The sequence below is a fragment of the Ambystoma mexicanum genome, chromosome 4p (assembly GCF_040938575.1).
Source record: "Ambystoma mexicanum isolate Mex_15411 chromosome 4p, UKY_AmexF1_1, whole genome shotgun sequence".
Classification (NCBI taxonomy): domain Eukaryota; kingdom Metazoa; phylum Chordata; class Amphibia; order Caudata; family Ambystomatidae; genus Ambystoma; species Ambystoma mexicanum.
In genome coordinates this window covers 1,063,707,435-1,063,723,994 of record NC_090927.1, presented here as the reverse complement: position 1 = coordinate 1,063,723,994, position 16,560 = coordinate 1,063,707,435, and the positions used below count along the sequence as shown (strand labels likewise).

At 44.4% G+C, this 16,560-nt stretch overlaps 1 protein-coding gene across 8 annotated transcripts in view; it reads left to right on the top strand.

The window, feature by feature from the left end:
- CEP43 (centrosomal protein 43) overlaps nt 1–16,560 on the top strand; it is an 816,584-nt gene that overhangs the window by 277,914 nt on the left and 522,110 nt on the right. The window lies entirely within an intron of this gene.

The following is a 16,560-nucleotide window of genomic DNA, read 5'->3' as shown; positions in this document are numbered from 1 at the left end:
GTTTGATGTAATGCTTAATGTTGAGCCTTTGCCACCTCCCGTGGTTGTGCATGTGTGTACTGCTATGTATTCTTTATTCATGAGCATGTGAATCCATGCCAGACCCCATGCTGGAGAAGGAACAAGTTACTTACCTGTAACTGTTGTTCTCCAGCATGGGTCTGGCATGGATTCACATGCGAACCCTCCCGCCTACCCCTCTGCGGCTCTTCACTTGGTCATACTGCCACTTCACGTGCTACCAAATCGGAAGATGGCTGCCAGAGGCGGGGCTTAGGTAGAGGGCAGTCATTGGCTGTGGTCAGTATGACGCAGAGATCAGTGATTGGTTACTACTACGAAAGACAGATCAGAAACGAAACTGATACTGGTTTTTTCTTTACCGAGGATTCCGAGCCTGACGGGGAATATTCATGAGCATGTGAATCCATGCCAGACCCATGCTGGAGAACAACAGTTACAGGTAAGTAACTTGTTCCTTAGCAACATAGTTTCGAGGGGATTGGGTCCTCCGACGTATTCCATATCTATGACATTACCTGTCATAGATATGCAATACGTCGTCGGACCATCCCATCGAAAGAACGTTACCAGGTAAGAGTAACTTGTTCTTCTGACAGTAAAAGCCCAGACTCATGGAAAGATTCAATACTTGTCGCTATTTTTAAAAAGGGAAATCGTGAGGAGCCATCGTGTTACCGGCCAGTTTTGCTCGATAACTCATCAAAAAACTTCTCAAACCTAATCCTGAGAGATTTAAATGCCTGGGATAACAAAATCAATGTATTAACCCTGCTGCAGACAGGATACAGAAAGACAGTAGGAACAATAATCAGTGGGTTTGCTCTTAAAGCCTGCCTGTCAAACGAGAGGACTGACTCTGGGCGCTCTCTGTATGTGGCAGCTGTGGACTTAACATCTTCTTTTGACAATATCGATATAGTTCAGTTATGTGCCAAATTGACAAAATGGGACATTGGGTCCCACCTTGCTGGCATTGATTCAGCTCCTATATTCAAACAATACAACTAGGGTCAGATTAAATATTGCAGGAGACCTATCCTGATAAATAATGTTGACTAAGGGCATTCGGTAAGGCTGTGTGTTAGCACCTACTCTTTAATTTCTATTTGGCCAACATATGGGAGGCCAGTAAAGAGTAGGGAGGATATGTTCCCATGCCGGAGGGATTTAAAGTGAGGAGCATCATCTTTGCGGACAACCTCATTCTAATGGACTATACACCAGCAGGCCTCCAGCGCCAGTTGAATGGCCTTAATAACTATTTGAAAGAAAACTCACTACAAATAAGTCCCACAATATCTTATGTAATGGTAAACTCCACTAAAAAGAATAGGAAATATACGTGGGAACTGAATAACACCCCAATTAAACAAGTCGACTCAATCAGGTACCTCTGATATGATCGGTAAAAAAAGCATAGTGAAACTGACAGAGCTCGAATTAATAATAAGATCACTTCCTGTCTGACGTTGTTAAAAAGGATAAAAAGTAAACTATGTGCTTATTCGATGATGGCCTCAATAGAGTTTTACAAAGTGAATGTTTATTCTATAGTGCTGTATGGGTGTGAGCTTATGACTGTCTCAAATAGGAAGTTTTTTGACATACTCGAAGGGAAAATCTTAAAACAAGTACTCAGATTTCCAGTTTCGGTACCAGTCAGTGCAATAAGACTTGAACTGGGTCTCACATCTTGGTGGGCCCAGTACATTATTAGAAGCCTTTTTATGATGCACAATCTGGAAAACTCTGATCAGAATTCTCTAGGGTTTTACTTAAATAAGTTAATATGACGGAACACCAACCCGTATTTAAGAGAATTGAAAAATAGATGTGGTAACTTTATTAAAATGATTGACCCTAGAGGTCTCTGAATCCGATATAGCTGTGAAAAACAAAATAAAAATGTAGGATAGGTCTTTGGATTTGTTGGATCTCTCCAACCTAAAACTCTACAAGGGGAAAGGAACTAATGTATCTACCGTTCCCTCACCTAGGACCCATACCTAGTACAATTTCCTAGCTCGCACTATAGAGAATGGTACTTGAAATGTAGGCTAAACTGCCTGCCCACATTGGAGGTGGTTGGCCCCAAAGCTAGGTGTAACCCGGGAGTTACGAAAGTGTAGACTGTGCGACTCTAATAAACTCGAGTCTGTTTCATCTGGTACTGGAGTGCCCTGCGTTTTTTAACCAAAGAAAACGTTATTTGGAGCGGTTTATTTCTTCATCATCCACAGTCCTAACGAATGACTTCTGGTACCGGTTAATGACATCTTCCCAATTATCATTGTTGATTGCCTTAATTAAAATGTTATTTGAAATGTTTGTAGCAATCAGAAAAAAAATTAACGAGTTTTTTTGGACTTCGCAATGGTAATGTAATGGTTTTGCTCAAGTAGTAGAAAGCTACAATGTATAGGAAATTACTTTTGGTGTGTGCTTGATATGTGTAACTTTATTTTTTAGTAATTTGTTTTTAGTTTTATTTGCTTAGGTAGTTTTATATTGAGAATAATCAATTTTAGAGTGTAATAAATGTTGATTTCTATTTGTGTTAATGTATAATTAGTATTAAAAAAAGACAAATGTAAAAAATATTCTACATTGAACAATAACTGAATCGGTTTTTGTCCCATCTGTATGTGATGCTGGAAATGCATCGGAGGGACAGGGCCTCCATATCCTTGTCCTTTACTGCTTTTTATCGTGTTATGTTGTGTTTTCCGCACAGGAGTTCATGTGGTACTCCTGGGGGTGCAGCTCTCTTGGTTTGGTGAACAGACACATGGGATACCCTTATGGCACCCATGGGTAGGGGTGCAACCCTGTGCCCCAAGTGTATGTTTGTTTTTGGGCACCTGTGTGTGGCCCACAGAGCAGGGTATGGGCTGGTGGCAGCTCCTTGCAAAAATAACTGGTGCTCTGAGCGTCCTCCATTTTGGGATGCCCAGGCCCTGTCATTGGAATCGGTAGGTTCCTGATGGAGACAAAATGGCCCTCATGGCCTCTTGCCTTCCATTGCCTGTTACCTTGATCTTCCCGAAGTCCCGGTAAGCCCTGACTCTGTCCTTTCCCCTAACTGGCTGTTGGGTGGAAGTTCCATATATGGTAGTGTGGGGAAGTGCTGACCAGACTGTCGGGAGCCTTCCCAACGACCGTATGTTGTGGGTACGCCTGTGGGTGGGACCTGGGTGAATGGAGTGTGTGACAAATACGCATTCTATGTTGTGGGTGTCTAGTATCTGGTGGTTAACACAATGACTGAGACAGCCCTGCCCGAAACCGGTATGAATGCAGTATGAACTGTTGAATGGCTCGGTACTTGTCCCAATACACGTAACTTGTTGTGAGTGTCTGGAGAGAAGTGAATGGCCTGAATACACTGTGTGCCTGATTGGTTGCCTGCCTGCATGAATGGCCTCCGTAGTGATTGGATGCTTCAGTGTGACCCAGCGGAATGAATGGGAGATCAACAGTATATCTGGCGACCTCTCACTGCTAGGAAAGGTGTTCGGAGCTGAAGTCCAAACTACGAAGAGTAACTGGAGTGAAACTGACGCTTGACCTTGAAGCCCTGCTGGAAGAGAAGAATTGCTGTTGCTATCCTTCACCATCTGAAAGCTGTTGTGTCTCCAAGGACTGACCCAGAGAGGACCTGGTAAGGTGCCCTCTTCCCGAGCTAAGAGAGACCATCGTGCACCAGCTGACCTTTGCCAAGGCTTCCTGGTTGACAGACCTTCGACAGGCTGCCGACCCGATACGGGGACTGCTGCGGAACTCCAAAGAGAAGCACCCGGACTGTTGTCCACCACTGTTGAAAACTGCCGTCGCCTACCGCAGCCGCCGTGCTCCCATTTGCCTAAGAGCTTCATTGATCCCAGGACGCTCTCGTCCGCATCGTCGCCGCTGTAGCCTGCTGGGGAAAGCCTGACCGTCGACGCGCCGAGGCGCATCCGCCGGTGGGTTTCCCGCCACCGAAAAGACCACAGAGACGCAGACCACTCAACGCCCTTGCTGGGCCACAGTTCTTCAAACTCTTTGCGTTCCAGAACTATCGACACCTAGGTGCCCCGCACGCCTCTTCCTTGCAGGACGTTTACGCTTCCCCCGTCAACGAGCACCGCTAGGAAAGACGCGGCCACTTCAACGTCGTAGCTCGACCTGTTCTCCGTCGGACGTTCGACCCGTGACTCCTGCCTTAAAGGGAGGGCACTCGAGAAGGGCCGTCGATTCCCCAACGAGAAACGCTACAACGCCAAGGTACTTTGGGGTTGCAGAACTATTGGAAAGTCTAGTGTGAACAATATATCGACTGGGCTTGTATCTTTCTTCTACAGGTTGCCCAGGTGGGGGTGGGATCTCCACACAGCACTGTGTCTAGTGGTACGGGGCCAGTATTCTGCCAAGTGTTCAACCATCTTGCTTTCCTTCCTCTCTCTACTGCTGGTTTCCTCTTTATTCTGATCTGTGTGTCATTCTAACCGTATGCACTTTAATGAGATCTAATAACGTTAGTGGTACCTCTTTAGAACTGTATATATTTACCATTGCTGATTTTCGGAGTACAAAGTGAGTTATCGTGATATTGTATATGCCTTTGAATATTAATTATATAAACACTGTGTTGTAACCGATAGTGTGTGGACATTCCTTTGTGGGTGCTTGGGGACTACACTGTACTTAAGAACCAGCCTGCATAACCTCCTGAGAAGCTAGGCCTTGATTGCTCGACCACTTTTACCAATAATAGAGAATCTCGGCTGGGTTCCTCTGTGCCTCTCCTCTACCATATAGAGAGCAGAATTCCAGACACCCCCCACCAGCGTCTTTTCACTGTACACCTGCAATCTGTGTGTTTTTGTGAGGTTTAGTGTGATCGGATGCTGTTTCTCCAGCGTTGGATCTTTCATAGATTCACATGCTTGAATTATTCCCTGTCGAAAGACTGGGAATCCCTGGGTATATAAAACCACTGAACAGTTTGACATTTATGTCGCAAAGGTTGGATGCTAAGTTTCTGGGAACTCGCTGTTGGGTACATTTTTATTTTTTATGCAAAATCCCCTTTGCATGCGAATACCCCAGCACTTTAAGCTGGACTTTTAGATTTTTGTCAGTTCTCCTGAGTAAGTGGGAAGCTTTTGCCCCACTCCCTTGTTCTTTTACCCTATTTTTGGATTTCTTTTGTATTTCTTTTGATACCTTTTTATTGGAGAAATGCTTTCCTACAAGTTTTATGGCATCTGTCATACAGAGCCCTCTGTGCATTGTTGCTTGGACCCCCTTGGGGTTCCCTTTTTATTTTCTGTTATTTTCTTTGTGAGAACTCATGTTCCCAAAAGCAGATGGATATTTACTATCTTTTATATTGTGAGATCAGCACACCCCACCTTATGTGGACTGCTGAGGGGGCTACACTGTATCCCATTTCTCACTGCTCCTATAACATTTTAGTTAGCTACAAGCTAACCTGAATGGCTGGTGGCAGTGGTTTTATCCTACTTACTTTTGTGCAATATGTATTCCCAGGCTGTACTTGCAGCCACAGTAGTGCACAGAAGGGTCGCCATTGACCCACAATGGTGACTTTTCTTATTTAGCCATTTCTTGTTTGCGTGTCCCTTCTTGGTACTTTGTCTGCCGTGCACGGTAGGGGAGGTCCTGGTTTCACTTTTGTCTTCGGCGGGATACCTTTGTGAAGCCTGCAAGGCTCCAGTGTGTCTGCGAGGACAGGAAATGGGGGAGAACTCTGAAACTCTGCTGTTCTTTGTCTTCAGCTGTGCCTGCCTGGAACCAGTTCCAACTGGGGAGCCACCACCCAGAGTTTAAATGGTGCATGGGTGCTGATTGGCTGTGTTCCTGCATAAAAGGTGTGGCTCCTGAGGCTGAAGACAAGCTGACCCCTGGAACCGAAGAAACAATGCGGAAGAAGAGGAGACGCCCGGAGTCCCCTTCCAGACGACCGGAGATGCCTTCTGTGTAACTGCTGCTGTGCGACCCTCTCCTTCCAAGCGTCAGGAGAACTCCGAAGAGGAGGACTCTCTCCCTTTGACAGATGGGACCAATAGGTCTTGAGACAACCTAAATCTCGAGCCATCCCATGAGGAGCGGTTCCATGTACTAATATCGCCACAAAAATCTCGCCATGCAAAAATATCACCGAAAAATTGAAGTTTTTTGTGGCGACATTATTGCATGGAACATGCGGGGGACACCCCTGCAACCCCCACATTTATTTATTTATTTATTGCCCCTCTCCCCATATATATGGTCACCCATATAATATCGCTCCGACCTTTTCCCGGCGATATTATTTACGGCGACCATATATATGGGGATAATATCACCTGATACCATGAGGAGCTGTGACCTGCACAGGAGGGAAACCGCCAACAACCTGGGACCTGTGGTCAGCGTGCAGTGCATAGTCTTCCGAAGATTGAATCTTCCCAAAACATCGGACTCCTAGAGGACCTCCAGAGGCACGATTCCACTGCTTGAAGTCCCCACAACCGAGTGCTGAACTGAGAAGGTGAGGCGAATCAACCGGGCGGTAACTGTTCTTCACTGATGTCTCAAAAAGGGTGCCACATACACAGAACCGCAAAAAAATCAATTTCTGAGAGCCTCTTCATTTGACTGCTGCTGCGAGATCCACTCCAGTGTCCCTTCTTACATCTGCCTGACAAAGAATTCGGTGACCGGGTCTGATGCTGTATCGTGCTGCATCCTCTTCTTCACTTCTAACATATTGGGAGACTCTTGGTAAAACATTCCTAGAGTTGCTTTGCTGCTCCTGTGTTGCTGGAGTGCTGATTTGTGTGTTTGGGAGTTCGCCCATACATGTTGGCCGAGGCCTAATGCCTGTGTGCCTTCACGGATCCTTCTAGGAAGTCGCTAACCCCCTTTTCCCAACAAAGAGTGTGCTTACTTGCTACAGAAGACTTCCTCTGGAACATTTGCCTTTCAACAGCTGGTGCCTTACCTGGTCTGCCCTCCAATCTGACTCTGTGACATTCATAACTAGATAGGGATGGACTTTTAAAGTGTTAGGCCTCTGTGAAAGTATCACAAGTGTGTACTTACCTTATGTTGGTTTTGTTTCATCCATTTCTTTCCTGAAACAGATATTCTAAAAGGTTATTACAAAAGTGTTACTTACCTTTGAATTGCATACTGCCATTCTAAAATGAGTTCAAAAGTGGTTTACTCACTGTGAATATTGCATTGGCTATTCTAAGTTGCTTATTGTGTGTTATAGTACTTGGCTTTTACCTTACCTTAGTGTATATATAAAATAAACTTTTATATGTATATAACGTTAGAGTGCCAGTGTTTCTTGGGCCCGTTTGTGTACTCTTTGTACCACCTACATCCCTTTCTCCTCCTAAGATAAGCCTGGCTGCTCAGGCATTGCTACCAACATAACTTGTGTGGTTCAGGCCTATACTAAGAGTTGGAGCACTGCGTCCCAAACGTGAGTCTTCTAAAGTCTAACCATAGGTGGACTTTTTGTTAAACTCCCTAACACACAGGTGCTGATTCTGAAAGGTGTGATTAACTGGATCATAACAATTTGATTGCCAAAAGACTGCAATGACTGCCAGCCCTTCCAGGGTGCCTTAGGACTGATTCTTAGTTAAATTACCGAAGGGACAGCACTACCAGGAAGTCTGCACTGCCACACAAGATGAATGCCTCAACGGCCCATTGAGATCTACGCATATTGCTCCCCACACTTACATGCTCAAATTCTACGTTCGAACTCGCAGTACACATCCCAACTAAGCCACCCCACCCGAAAATGGCAATGGACAACCCTTCCCAACTGACATCAAAAATAAAAACTCTGCGCTACTCCAACTTGTAGATAAGTCCCTACCAATGCATCCTCGACCAATGGGTTTTTAGGGCTAACCCTCTGAGCACAGACACATCAAATACTTTCAGCACAAACCACTTAGAAACAGAGCGACACAGACTACTCGGGTACTTACAAGCTGTTCTCAACACAGTTGCAAAGTTAACTTGCATTTTCGCTAGTTTTCCATTGGCAAAAAACCAAGCTCGCTCTCCAGATCTGCCAGAGGACCAAAAGGCCATGCAAATGGCAGTGCAGCGTGGAATAGCAGCCATTAACATTCTATGTGAGTTTTTGTATTGCACCACTAAACTGCATGCTGCATGGCGCTCACAAGAGAGAAACCGACAAACGCAGTGAAACAAGCCAGAAGAAGAAAGAAACCGAGACCACCCTCGAAAGCCAAAAGATATCAGTGGATGTTATTAAAGAGTAGGCATATACAGAGGGTGGGCATCAAGGAACCATTATGAATTACCCATGTCCCACATCAAACAAGAATATTTTTAGGTACTTCTTTAAAAATAGCCGTTGAGCCACTTTCAGCAAGATGTTTAGGCATGGAGTCCCATAAGGAAGGGGCCCAGAGGTTAAAGCTGGCACCGGCAATTTCCTTTAGTGAAGAGCGAAGTTGTAATAAACAGATGGTACAATTAGATCGCTGAGTGTGTCCAATTGATCTCTTTTTGAGCTTGGAGATGAGGTAAGATGGAGCTTCACCATGAAGGCATTTAAACACAATACTTAGACCCTTGTGCTGTGCCCTTTGTTGAATAGGAAGACAGTGAAGACTCCGCCTGGCTTCAGAGATGTGCGCATTACGTTTGAGTCCACTCACGGCACTATCCTGAATGACCTGCAGAGACTTGATATTTGCCTGCTAGGTACCAATTAAGACTGTTGCAATAGTCCAATTTGCAATTCACTGGAGGTGGGTTTGAGTTTACAGGTCACTTCAATGACCTCATGTGTGGAAACTGTTAAAAGTAAAAAAGGGAGAGTCATTGATCAGTTCCGCCTCATTTGAATAGGAATTACATGGGTAGGTAATGCCTTTCCCGGGCCATTCATGTTCTCTTAATGTCTGAGGGTTTTGTTGGTAAAGCTGTCGTGGATATGTTGGCACCAGGAATTGTCTGCAGGAGTAGAAGTAGAGTCACAACCTTTGAAAAGGGCTCCTTCGGCCGAGATTTAGCTTTTGAGATCTGGGAATTTAGATGCGTCTCTTTAGCCTTATGGGTAAGGGTTTTAAACCGCCTAACCGCAAGTTTATAAAATGTAAGATTTAGCTATGACGGGTGTTTGTGCCATATGCGTTCTTATTGGCATTTTTGGGCACGAGCCTCTGCAACCTCAGGCGTAAATTGTGTGTTAGGAGTCCATCTTTTTTTTAAATGAGGATTATAAGAGGAGCCATGTCTCAAATGCTTGAACCACAGCTAATCTGCTGCCAGATACAAAATCTTCAAGAGGCATCTTCTCTTCAGGAGTGGTTAATAATGGAAGAAGCAAAGCATGAAAAGCTTCATGGGTAGCTTTCCGCAGATTTCTGGATATGCGGGGTATAGGAGGCTTCTGGTTACCAGAGGTTATATTACTATGATTAATCTCAAAGGAGACAAGATGGTGGTCAGACCATATACAATTGTCCACCTAAATATTCGTGATTAGAAGATTTTTTGATAAAACCCAGTCCAGGATGTTACTGCCTGTATGGGTGGGAACCTTGATATGTTGATCAAGATCTACAGTGTACAAAGACTCAGTAAGAGTTGTAGCTACAACATCCGTGGGATTGTCGGCCCAAAGATTAAAATCTCCCAGTATAATAGTGGGAGAGTGTAATTTACAAGAGTTACAAATGAATGCTAATAGCTATTCTTCAAATATGGGAGTATGTATGGGTGGTCTGTAAAGAAGTAAAAAGTTTAGAGACGATACAGGGTCAAAGTTAAGTTTTAATAAAAAAGATCCTCACAATGATCTAGGATCAGAGGACTTGGTAGATGTAGTTTAAGAATCGATTTATAGATTACGGCTACTCCTCCACCTCTTTTGTCGAACCTATTCAGGTGAAAAAGAGTAACCATTCGGAGTTGCCAAAACATTATCAGACATATTGCGCTGTTGATGCTTTGTCCCTATGAAAGGCATTGATTCGTCATTTTCTGGCAACTAGAAGGTTTCCCTTGATTTTTGAAGAAAGGAGGCTCCCCTAAACTGGATGGCCTTCCTGGCACACCCAAATAAGCTGACAGTTGCTTTTGCAGGAAATCTGATTTATTTTTATTTTTTTTCTTCTGTAAATGATAAAAGGCATCTCGCTAGAATTGTTGCCCATAAATCTAAAACACTGTCAAATCTATTTTTGCGTCGCTGTGCCAACCTCCAATCTAATTGAACAGGTGCTTCCTTGTGAAAAGACTAGGAAATTTGAGGTTGCATACGGTGTGCAATTGCTGGGAGAGTGGACTGTAACACTCAACAGCCTGATTACATTTTGAGGAAAAAAAGAGGAATCCCCTGATGTAATGAGCTCCGTGGCTGTGTTAATCAGAATCTTAAACCAATATGTGTAAATATATTGCTTTATTACTAAGCAAATGATAATGCCCAATAAGCCAACAATAACCAATTGGCGCACATGCATATTGTTTCGCCAGAAAAGCAGCTTCTTCTAGGCGTAACAAATCTGTCTAAACAATGAGTGTTACAACATGCAACGCATCCTCCTAGTTATTCATTCAAATTTATAGAGTGCACAACAGTCCGTGGGCATTGTGGCGCTCTTACATGAAGGCTTACTGGTTACAATTGGATGCAAACTTGGTTACAGGTAATGACATAGGTACATATACTTGGTTACAGGACAATAGAAGACATTACAATGTATACATAAGAGTTTACTTGAAGAGGGTGGTTTTCAGAGTTTTGCGGAAGGCAGTGAGGGACATTTCAGCACTTAGGGAGTGAGGAAGTGCGTTCCAGAGCCTGGGGGCTATGGCAGGGAATCCTAAGCCTCTGGCATTCCTTCTTTTGAATGGAGGGATGCAGAGTTGGTTGGCGTGCTGTGTTCTTATCGGAGTGTGGAGATGTCTCTGGTGATGGTTTCAGATAAGTATGGCGGCACAGAGACTGAGGCATTTGTGAGAGAGTGTGAGGATTTTGAAATCAACTCTTTCCTTGACAGGGAGCCAGTGGGCAGCTCGTCTTGCTTGGGAAATGTGGGCTCTTCTAGGGAGGTTGAGGGCTGCTCGGAGTGCGTTGTTTTGAACTATCTGTAACTTGTTGAAATGTTTAGTTGACGTTCCTGCCAGAAGGGCATTACAGTAATCGAGTCTAGCTCCGATCGTGGCTCTAGCAATGGCGAGGCAGTTTTGGCTGGTTAGGAATGGTTTTATGGCATTGATGAGTTTGGTGGTGTGGGCAGCAGCGGAGGAGATGGCGCTGACCTGCCGGTTCATGGAGAGAGAGGAGTCTAGGTAGACTCCTAGAGTTTTTACAGAGGATGAGACCGCTATGATGGAATTGTCAATGTTGAAATTATTGTATTTTTTTATTGAGTTTCGGCAGGATTTCCTTGGGACCTAAGAGGATTAACTCTGTTTTGTCTCCGTTGAGGCAGAGGCTGTTTGTTGCCATCCATGTTTGTACAGTATTGTAGATTTGTAGGAGGGCTGCTTTGTCTTGGTCATAATCGCTTGTGAGGGGAAGGAGTATCTGTGTATCGTCAGCGTAGTCATGTACGATATGCCAAGTGAGTCCAGTTTGTCGAAAAGGGGTTTTGTGAATAGGTTGTATAGGGTAGGGGCGGTGCAGGATCCTTGGGGAACTCCACAGTGGATGGTAGTAGGGTCAGCATTGGCCTGGTCGGAGTATACTTTCATAACCCTGCCCTCCAGGAATGAAGTTATCCAGGAGGTGGTTTGAGAGGAGAAATGAGCTGCGTTTGTTAGATGGGAGGTGAGGATGTCATGATCGACCAAATCGAACGCAGCGGAGAGGACTAGAAGCGGCAGGAGGGCTGGTTTGCCTCTGTGCATTATCTCTGTGATTTGGTTTTTAGGTCGAGGAGGGCAGTTTCTGTGCCGTGACCTTTGCGGAAACCTAATTGTCTCTTGCCTAAGATAGCATTGGACTCAAGGTAATGTTGGATCTGTGTGTGGGCAACTTTGTCAAGAATTTTAAGAAGGAAGGGGACGGTGGTTATGGGTCCACAGTTGTTGGGGCTTGTTGGATCTAGAGATGTTTTTTTTATATAAGTGGCCGTGCTCATGCTTCCTTAAGGCTTTGTGGTACCGTCCCTGTGGTGAAGGATGCATTGATAAATGCTGTGATGATAGGGGATCGGGCGTCAGCGCATTCTTTGATGATGGTAGGCAGGCAGATGTCTCCTTTGCATGCGGATGGTTTGATGTGTTTGACAAGGTCATTGACCTCGGATTCTGGGACTTCTCTGAAGGAGTAGAGGGGGATGGGATTGTGGAGAGGGGTAGGAGTGGGTGATGTTATACGATCAGGTTTGGGTAGGGTAGCTTGTTGTGATGGGATTTTGTTTTGTAGAAGTTTGATTTTGTTCAGAAGGGCATCCTGAATACTGGAACACCAAGACTAGACTGATCCGTCTAGACTCATAGTTGTACTTTCATACAATAATGAAATTATAAATACAAACCTATTAATATGGCTAGTTTGTAACCTGTTCACAGTAGTAGCAGATGCATTCATAACTTTCAGAAAACTATCCACATTCAATTCTTGAATGTGTTTAATGGTTGGCCCGTTATGCCAGGAATACATTCCTGATGATTATTCACAGTCCTTTGAACTAGATAAAGTGAGCAAAAAAGGTGGTCCAGTATCTGAGAATTAAAGTCCTATGCGATGGCTTCCGGGAAGCATCCCTGCAACTTTTACCTCTACATTATTTTTGTCCTCCCAAGTGCCACATTTTAGACTTGTCAAGCATTAGTGCACTTTGTGTCCCCTATACTGTCCCAACTTTTCTATGCAATTAAAGGTACATGCCTAGTAGTGAGTGCAATACCAGTTGGTGATGGCCTGGTATCACTTTCAAGGAGTTCCAAACTTCTCTGTGCTCCACGGATGCGCATATATACCATCCATTTGTTAAATGCATTGCAGGGTCATTCATCCAAATGTTCGCATGGTCATTCATGCAAATGTTCCCATCAGAGAGTGAATACGATCTGATGTATTCAGATTGGACCAGTTTGAGTAATCGTGATTAAAGTTCACAACTGGAAATTTTCCTCGGGAACAAGGCTGCACAGTTTCGTACTTGTAGCCCCCAGTGATTGGGTGGCCTTATAAAATGACTAAATACTTGTAGTTGATTGAACTTGTACCTCTTACATACACACAGTTCCCCATGTTTCTTCTTTTGTTACTTTATAGAACTGAATTTGCAAGAGTGTGAACTGCTGTCCCAAGCTGCGTGTAGACGGCTTGCTAGTTGCCAAAGTTACTGCGCTCACCATGAACAGGCACAAAACCAATGCGCGACAGCAAGTAACCAATGCGCGACAGCAAGTGATGGATTATGGAGGCCTGCTGCTGCACCAGTCTCTGAACTACAAAACAAATTTACCCACTGTGATCAAGTTTGCTCTGTTTTCATCCAGAATTCCGAGTGGAGGTGGTGTGGGCCCGGAAAATCAACCGAAAAGGTGCTCTGCACTAGGGCCATAAGCAAAATGCAGGGAGACAATCTGCTGGACCCTGCACTCTATTATTTATTTTATTTTTTTATTTTATTTTTGCATTTTTAAAGCGCTCACACAGCCCGCGGGCATCGAGGTGCTGTTACAGGAATTGTTTAGCTTTTTTTAGTTGCGTAATTTATTTTTTATTTTTGTCTTAGTTACGTATTTATTATGCGCTTAAATACCTAGAGGTTTCTAAGTACGGACCGAACCTGTGTTGCTTCGTGTCCTCTTGCTTCCAAGGCGAGCACGTTGCCACTGAGCTATCCTTCCGGGACTATTAGGAATTAACCCAGCACATAACCCGCTGTCATATGTTGTAGAGCCTCCCATCATAGCTTACCAGTGGCATATGGACACTTGGTTTGTGGTGCCACCTAAAGTAATAGTCTGCAGCCCTTATAGACAAAGAGACTGCATAGTAGAACATTCTGCTGTTTGCAACAAACATCAGGAACAAGCCCCGCTTATGGAACCAGACGAGTGGTGAGCAGTTTTGGTACTCGAACAAGGAGCTTGCATACTGCAGCACAAATCCGTATGGTGGCTGGAGAAAGGCGGGAGGCTTCCACTTGATTTGAAATGTCCAGTGGGCTCTTTTAAGTCTCTGAAGCAACGCAGAACCAACAGTTGCAGGAAATCATAATTAGTAAACACTTACATAGGGCTTTCTATCAGAGAATTAAAGGAAAGCAAAGATTGAAAGAACATGAAGGAAGGATTTCCAGGTGAGGGCAAAGTTGCTCTGGGAGCCGTGCGCTACAGTATATTCCTTATCACAGTGCACCGAGGTCACTGTAGGCCTAACGGGAGATTGCAAAATGTATAGCGAGCTGAGCACTGTATTCTCAAAAGCACAGTGCAAGCTGCAGAAGCGAGAACTACAAAGCAAGCTGGATTATATCATGATTAGAGTGAGGAACATGTTGGGTGTCCCTGGATGCAAAGTGTGCTGAGCACAATAACTCTGAAACTCATAAAGTTAGCTGGTCACTGGATCCCTGGGAGTAGATGTAGCCCCCTAGCGCTTCTACTACTTTTCCTAGCTCTTATGAGCTTGGCACTCATCGGCGTTACACTCCTATTGGTTTATAGAATCCACCCAAGGTTTATTCCAATCCATCCTAACAAATACCTGTAGAACAATAACTTTAAAAAAATAATCTTTTTTGGCATTTATCAAAACATTTTGACTCCCACCCACTCCAGCGACTGCACAACCAAGCCATACACCTTCGGAAACATAGTTTTGTTATTAATGGGCACCTCGGGTTGCATCACCGTTCACTTAATGTCCAATACCTGCACATTCTGAGGGCACCATTTTTGTACAAAGTCACTTTTCAAAAAGCGAATAGTTTCTCCCCATTCCCTCTGAAATCTATCTGCATCCCCTTGGATTTTATATGTAATCCACTCCATCGCTACTATGTCCCAGAGTTTACAAAGCCAACAGACCACCCTTGGTGAAGTTTTTTTGTTTCCAGTCTTTTGCAGTCACCATTCAGCTTGCTATTAATAAAATTACTGATGCTCTTTTCTGTGACTTCGAGATTGTGTATCGTTCTGGTTCAACCAGTCCGCCTAGGCTCTCTGCCAATGAGAGAGGCAAGATCTCCGGTACTATTTCCTGCAGAGATTTCATGACTTCCGCGCAGAAACCTTTAATTTTGGGGCATCCCCACCAAATGTCTCTCCAGTCACCTTCACATTTGCACCCCTCCAGCACTGTGCAGAGACCGACCCATACATTCTATGTAGTTTATTCAGGGTACAATGCTACTGTATCATTTAGTACCAGGCCTCCCGCTGTTGTAGGGACCTGGTCAGTTTCGGGATGTTCCTCCACAATTCCACCCAATGCCCCGCTGGAACCTCCCCTGCCATGTACCTTCCCATGCTGTTTGACAGAGGCAAGTCTTTTGGTCTGCACATTCTAGTAGTATCTTGTATATGTCCGCCGCTTGATGTTTGTCCCCAGTGTGCGAGATAACAAATACCTCAAATTTAGTTAGCATTCTTATTGCTGCTGGGTGATCTCCTTCTATCGTCGTCAATGCCTCAGTTGGGTGTATTCAAATCGCTCCAGAGATGTCTCATCCCCATTCCATCTAGGCGCTCGCGCACTGCCTCCTACGGATGTAATCCCTTATTACTGCCCTGGCCACTCCTGTCTTTCTCCTTCAAGCTATGTTAAAGTCTCCTGTTAGGTTGATTTCCCCTTCTGCAAACTTTTCCAGTTTCCCCATCGACTGATGTAGAAAAGCGTCTTGTCCTATGTTGGGTGCATATATTGTTTCTATTATCATAACCCTTTTCCCCATCAACATCTGCAAGAATAAATACCTCCCATTCGGGTCTGCTATGGTTTTAACTATTTTTGCCCCCAATGTATTTCTTAAGCCCACCAATACCCCTGCAGTCCTATTAGACATTTTCCTGGACTAGTTGCGTGTACTGCTGTATGCAGGGCCATCTTAAGGAATGTTAGGGTCCGGGGCACAGACTCCTTTGGGGCCTCCCTCTGAACCAAAGAAATTACGGGACACAAAATCCCTTGTCGCCGCCCCCACATCGCGATCAAAACCCTCAGCTTGATATTTTGTCCTGCAGCAATGAAAATATGCATGGGGCCCCCTACCAATCCTCCTTACCCTCTTCAGACTAGTTGGAATCGGAATAATAAACAAGCAGCACTTGAAAGGCAATATTTTCAGTCCAGGGTAGTTGTGTTCAAGCATAGACACAGGAACATTTTCAGAAATAGCAGCCACGAAAAAGGTGTAGTTAAAAGGCAGGGCACAGATAAGTAGCTATATGAAAAAGGCACACATACCCCAGCATAGAGAGAAGACTCAGGTTGGCAGTCTCATTTAAAGTAAAAGTGCCCAACCATGTAGACAGATTGCATAGATTTTGGATATAAATTGGAATCTGTGGTTTTCA